This window comes from Arachis ipaensis, chromosome B3 (assembly GCF_059453495.1).
Source record: "Arachis ipaensis isolate K30076 ecotype BB chromosome B3, ASM5945349v1, whole genome shotgun sequence".
In the NCBI taxonomy this organism is placed as follows: domain Eukaryota; kingdom Viridiplantae; phylum Streptophyta; class Magnoliopsida; order Fabales; family Fabaceae; genus Arachis; species Arachis ipaensis.
This window is the reverse complement of record NC_142438.1, coordinates 120,582,137-120,589,320: the sequence shown is the minus strand read 5'-3', so window position 1 is coordinate 120,589,320 and position 7,184 is coordinate 120,582,137.

Below are 7,184 nucleotides of genomic sequence, written 5' to 3'. Positions count from 1 at the left end.
TTTGTTGTTGTAAATATGTTAATATATAATTAGCTTGCTTTTTGATTGTCTTTGTTGATGGTTAGGATTAGGATCCCGGAGGACATTGGACACTCTAGCATTGGTGGGGAAGTCAAGCACAAGCCACCATAGCAAGGGCTCTCCCAATTGTCTAACTTAAATACATTAAATAAAAGTATTTGGTAACATTATTCTAAACTCTTCTCTTTTTGTATATATTTTGGTTAGCTTAGGATTAGTTAATTTTGAGTTCAGATATGTTAATTTTGGTTTAGATCATGAATTTATGGGTTCTTGCATGTTTTGGTGTTGAGTTTTGATTGAGCTAAGGCTTGGTGCCTTAGTTTTTAAAGAAAAGAAAAAAAAATTTTTGGAAAACAGGGCATCTGTGCGTACGCACCCACCTGTGCGTGCGCACAACTTTGATTTTCTGCTTCCTGTGCGTGTGCACTGAGCTATGCACCCACACATGCATGATTTCACCCCCTGTTCGCAGTGCCAGCATGCCTTGCGCGCGCGCGTTCTCCTGTTTCCTGTGACCTGTGCGTGCGCACCTTCTCGTGCGTACGCACGCATGCCCTTTTTGCGCTACTTGCGCGGCCGCATAGACGTGTGCGTCCGCACGTCAACTTGCAACCACTCTGGTGGGAGCGTTGGCATAGCCTGTGCGCGTGAACCCCTGCCCCTTATGCACTTGTGCGTGCGCACGGACCTGTGTGCGCGCGCACACGTGATCCTTTCCACAAATAAAAAAAAAACTTCTTCTGTGTGTGCGCACACCCTTGTGTGCACGCACACTTCTTACTCCCTCTTCTGCCAAGAGCGCTCGCATATAATGTGCGAGCGCACACCTTCCTTTTTCCTCATAGTGTGCATACGCACACGTGTCTGTGCGTACGCACCCCCCTGTTTTCCCACCATTATACTTTTTTTCTTCTCTTCTTTCTACTTCTTCTCTTCTTCTTTCTTCTACCCCTCTCTTCTCTTGCTTTTGCCCTATTCTCTACTTGCTTTACTTTGTTTTGTTTGCTTTTTATTCTCCTTTAGTGATTGTATTAGTTTTGCTTTAGTTGTTTGTTAATTGAATAATTTGCAAGTGTTTGCTTGTTGTTTGATTGGGTTGCTTATTGATTGAATTTCATCAATGCACTTATACTTTGCCTTCAATTACTATCACCTAATTGGATTTGCACATTTACATTTTGTTGCATATTAGGTGAAACTTTTATGAGTGCACATAAAATTTAGTGAATTGAATTGAATTGCTTGTTCATCATGGTTTTTAAGTCAATATAATCACATCACGAGGTCCTTGTTTCTTGTTAATGCTTTGTATTTATTTGAGTTAACTTGACTTGTTTCCTATCAAGACTTGTCACTTTTTGTAACAAACACCTTAACCATGTGATTATTTGATTTTTCCTAAGGAGGAATAAGTAATTTACTTTTCATCATTGCATTGGTTATTGTTTGTTGTGCTATTATATCAATTTTGCTCTTTCATTTCCACAACTTCAATATCTAATAATTCCTACATTCAATTCACTATCGATTGTTGTTGCCTAAGTTTGCATGTGCTTAAATGTTGCTCATCCATTGCTTGCATCTTAGGCCATTTAATTGAGAAAATCATTCTTACTTTTTCATTGTGTGGATGCCACGTTAGCTGGCCGTTGTGTGTACTCCATACCACTATGCGAACTTCCTCAATTAGATGCTTATTTACTCTCTCCTTTACCCTATTGTGCTACTTGCCCTATGATTCTAACTATACGTTGCTCTTCTTTTTGAGGATGAGACATGAAGGCAAGGAGCGGGAGAGGAGGAGGACACCGAGGATGGAGATGCCGCGAATGCATTGAGCTTGGCAATTTCCATGCAACCTGAGCCCCCGCATCCGCCAGCTGAAGGTGGAGCACTTCAAAGCCATTCTCCCCAGATTGTGTTCGTGAACGGAGGACCGTGCAATGCTTAAGTATAGGGGAGGATTTACCACTTTTGGGGCGTAAACTCTCTTTTCCGAATACTTTGCTCTTTATCTTTGTTTTCTTTCACTATGTTCTTGTAGATATTTGGAGTGTTTTTAACTGTTGCATTGCATTTTCTTCTAGTATACATATCTTAGCCTATGCATAGTCATTTTTAGCTATTGCATGTTGCCTTTTTTCATCTTTTTATTAGTATATATTTGATAGATAGAAGTTGTGATTGGATGATGTGAATAACATAATGCCTAGTCAATTTTGTCCTAATTGTTCATGTTAATTTTTGCTTGTTAGAAATTAGGAAAAGAACTAGGAAAATTTTGAAAATTGCATCCATCATAACATACATACATACATACATAGAGTAAATAAGTTTTGGTTAAAACAACGAAGAATTTTCAAGAAATCTCTTTTTGGGCATTCCATTGATTAGATTTGAAAACTTATTTTTGAACTTGCTTGAAGTATCTTTTTATGGAACATAGAAAAGAGCTTGAACAAATACCAAATGAGATTTGAGCTTAAAGTGTGTGGTTGCATATTTTTAATCACAAATTTTATTCTTGTGTGTTATAAGCTCCTTTTATGATTGTGATCTTAGATTTGTTTTAGTCTATATGTCGTATATTTGTTGTTTTGGATTGCATTTAGTATGATTGAGGCCATCTTTGTATAGCTCACTCACCCATATGGCCAACCCTTGCATCTATCTTTGTAAACTACTTTTCAAGCTTTTAATTCCCCTTTTGTTCTCATTTAAGCACATCATTTGCCCTAAGTGAAAAACCAATATTGTCCTTGAATTGTATCTTTGATTAGCTTGGGTTTGAGTGTGTGTGTGTGTTAATCAAGTGTGGAAAAATTTGTGGGAATCATTGGTAGTTAGTTTGCTTTGGGTGTTCATTGTGAATATTTAGAAAAAATGGGTAAACACTCATGCATTCATTACTTGAAACAGATGCATCTCTCTTTGTTAATGAAAGAAAAATTTTGTTGTACATAATTTTGTGTAAAAAAAAAAGAAGAAATGACAACAAGAATGTAAATAAAGGATGCATATGTGTGTGAGTTGAAAAGAAAATGCATGAGTGAATGTGAGAAAAGAAATGGATGGGAAGTTAGGTTATTTTGTCATGTATGTGGGATGATATAGGATTAGGTGGAATACTTGAGCTAATCAAAGATCGAATCTATTAGCCCACTTAACCATATTAATCCTACCCTTACCTAAGCCCCATTACAACCCTCAAAAGTCCTCATGATGTTTGCATTCATTCATCAAATATTAGTTGATTGTTAGATGACTTGCAAATCTTTGAGAAACATGATTAAAGGAGGATTGAGTGATTAAACCCTACACACTGAGCGATTAGAGTGTAAACACATCCGGTGAGGGTTTCAATTGCTCAATTCTATGTTCTCTTTGCTTATCTTGTATCTTCTTGTAAGTTGTTGAAATGAATTTTAAAAATTTCGAATCAAATCTTTGGACATTGATTATATTGCTATATTTGCTTTGTCTTAGCCCTAAACCTTATTTTGGATTGATTGATATTCTTTTGTTGTTTATTGCCAAACCCAATAGGAATCATAGAGTAGATATATGTAGATAGCATTTAGTATAGTTGCATGCATATAAGTAGTTGCATTAAATAAAATGTTTACCCCTTCATTCATCCACTTTGGTTGTGTTTAGCATGAGGGAATGCTATTGGTTAAGTGTGAGAAATTGATGAGTCCATATTTTACGATATATTTTGGTTTGATTTGAGTGGATTTCATCACATAAACCCACATTTATTCATCTAAATAGCATGCTTTTGAGATTTCTCCCTAAATTGTGCTTGAAAGTGAAAACATGCTCTTTTGTGCTTAATTTGGTCAATTTTAATTCACTTTAATCCCATTTAGTGCCTTGATGTGTTTGTTAAGTGATTTCAGGTTTTCAAGGCAAGTTTGGGTTGAAGAAGTGAAGAAAGAGCATCAAAAAGGGGAGAAATTATGAAGAAAATGAGATTTGGAAGCTGCTGCAAAGATGCGTACGCATAGTGATGCGTGCGTATGCACAACGGTGACTTCGTGCAAGGATGCGTACGCACAAAATGTCGTGCGTACGCACGATGTGAATTCTGCACAACCGTGCGTATGTACAGTAGGTCGTGCGGACGCACGCATGCATGCAAGTGAGGTCATTAATACAAATCGCTGGGGACGATTTTTGGGCCTCCAAAACCCAGTCCAACTCATTTATGAAGCTATTTGAGGCCAAAGTGAAGAGGAATGAGGGGGGACAAATTAGGGTTAGTTTTTATGATGTTTTCTCTTAGTTTCTAGAGAGAGAAGCTCCTCCCTCTCTCTCTAGAATTAGGGTTTTTAGCTTAGTTTTCTTTTAAGTTCAACACTTTAATTCTTGCTTTAGTGTAGTTTCATTTATGTTTCTATGCTTTATTGCCTTTATCTTCTTCATCTCTTTTGTTATTTTCTCTTTTATGTCAATTTTCATGTTATGAACACTTTTGTCATTTTAATTTCCAATTAATGCAATTTTATGTTTCCATGTCATTTATTGCTTTCTTTAGTTGTTATTGTTATTTTCTTGCTTTGGTAGCTTTGGAATTTATTTTAATGTATTTTAATATTATTTTATTTTCATGCACACCAAGTGTTTGATAAAATACTTGGCTTAGTTTTCACTTAGTTTTTCTATACTTTTGGCTTGGAATTGTTGACTTTGGTGATCCTTGAGTCATTGATGTCTATTCTTGTTTGATATATTAGAGTAGTTAGTTGATTTGGTCTCCATTGACTCTATGTGACCCCTAGTGTTGACATAGGACTTATGGATTGAAATTAACTATGCCTGTTTGACTTATCTTCGATGTAAGGTTAACTAAGTAGGATTAACTTTTCATAATCATCATGTGTTTGTGGTCAATGGCTAGGATAGGTAACCTTAGTTCTCAATTACTTGCCAAGAGGTTTTTTGCATTTGAAGTTTCCTTTCCTTGCATTTAATTTCTTTGACTTTTATTGCTTTGATGTTTAATTTCTTACATGTTTTGTTTTCACACTCTTGGTTGAGAAATTGGATGTTTGGGTAAAATTGAGTTGTGGATGTCCATTCCGCATTGTGTGACAATAGTTAATTGGTTTGGTTTCCATTGACGCTAGTCTTTCACTAAGTAATTAGTGAGTTGACTAGGACTTATGGATTGAGACCAATTATGCTCTTTTGACTAATTCTCAAGGAGGATTGACTAATTTGGATTGATTCCACACAATTGCCATGTTTGTCGTCCATAACTAGGATAGGAAACCTAGATTATCCATTTCTTGCCAAGAGTTTTTTTTAGCATTTAATTTCCATTTTCATTGCCTTTACTTGCTTTCATTTGAATTCTTGCATGTTAAGTTACTTGTTTCAATTATTGCTATTTACATTACTTGCTCTCTTGCTTTCATTTCCCAATCCGCCATGCTCTCTCTCATAGCCAATAATTGTACATTTCATTGTAACTCCTAGGGAAGACAACTCGGGAGCTAAATACTCTCGGTTATTTTGTATTGACTTTATTATTTGATTGATGGTCAATTTGTTGGGTTAGGACTATACTTACAACGCCAATTCTATTTTGATAATCAAATTCCTAACCTATGCAAATTGGCTGTTTATCACATGCGCACAGGTCTGTGCATCCGCACAGAATAAGATTTTCGCAGAGTTGCGCGTTTGCACAAGGCTGTGCGTGCGCACATATCAGAAATCATAAAATTCTGCAACTTAGCATAATTTCAGATTTTCAACACCGACTTTGGATGATCATAACTTCCTCTACAAAATTCCAAATCTTTCAAACTTTATAACGTTTCGAAGAGTTTTCAATAAACTTTAATTTTAAACCAAATTCAAACGATTTTGAAAACCGAGGTAAAAGTTATGATCAGACAAAGTTCACCAAAAACCCACTTTTACCAAACTTCACAATTTACCAAATTTCCCAATGTCACAACTTAAACCAACCAAAACCAACTAGCACCATTCCAAACCCCATTCTTCATCAAAATCCACACTCTAAGACATATTGCACTATTTTTACTACTCTTTCCTTTACATTTCAACATTCTCAACCTTCAATATCAATATACAACATATCAAGCAATTTCCTACCAACACCATTCACAAATTCTCATTTCATCAATATCAATCTTCCTCATCAACTCATTCATACTCCATATTAATGACTAAAATACACATTCATACAAGTTCATCATACATCACATTCCAACCCCATTATCTCAATCAACATTTACAACATCAACAACCCAAACAATCATCAACAACATATAAATTTTAAACCTATCCTATGGGTCACTAGCCTAAGTGTCAAAGAATATTATATACTACATAGAGAAAATCGAAACCATACCTTGGTCAATTCTCTATATGTACCAAAACCCAAAATGAGCACAAGTAAGCTCTCAACTCCAAACCAAGCTTTCAATTCCACTTCAACAAGCACCAATATGTTCCAATAGCTCCCAAACTCACAATAATCAAGCTATATACATGTAAATCACCACAAATCAACATAGGGTTCAACATAAATATAATCTCACAAGGGTTTAATGTGTCTTACCTTTTCCAACAGTTTTGATAGCCAAAATCCAATGTTAAGCAAGGATTAGAGTGAACCTAAACATCCAAAATCACAAAAACTCACTTAACCAAAAGCCCTAAGTACCCAAAATTTTGAGGAGAAGAACTGAAGGGATTTCGAGCTTTACTTACCAGTTTCTTATATGGGTTTTGTAGAGCTCTTCACAAGAAACGCGTAGCCACAAACAGTGCGGCGATCGGAGCTCTATAGCTCAAGATATGAGCTTGTGAAGAAGATGATGAATAGTGCTCAAGGGTTCTCTTCTTCCCCTTCTCTTTCAGTTGGGTGTGTGTGTGTTTGTGCTTATTGGTTCATTAAATGAACCTTATATATGTTGGGCTTGGGCCCAACTTGGGTCCGGTCCAACCCGTTAGCGTTTTTAGCCCGTTTGGCCCAACTTCGGGCCAAACCTTTAAAATTAACGCCCGATTTTCCATTTCTAATGTTTTTCTAAAGTTTTTGATGGTTTTCACTTTTTCTCGTGCGGTACTGGGTAGACTTGAACCGGTTCAACTGCCGATTTACGGTTTTTCACGGTTTT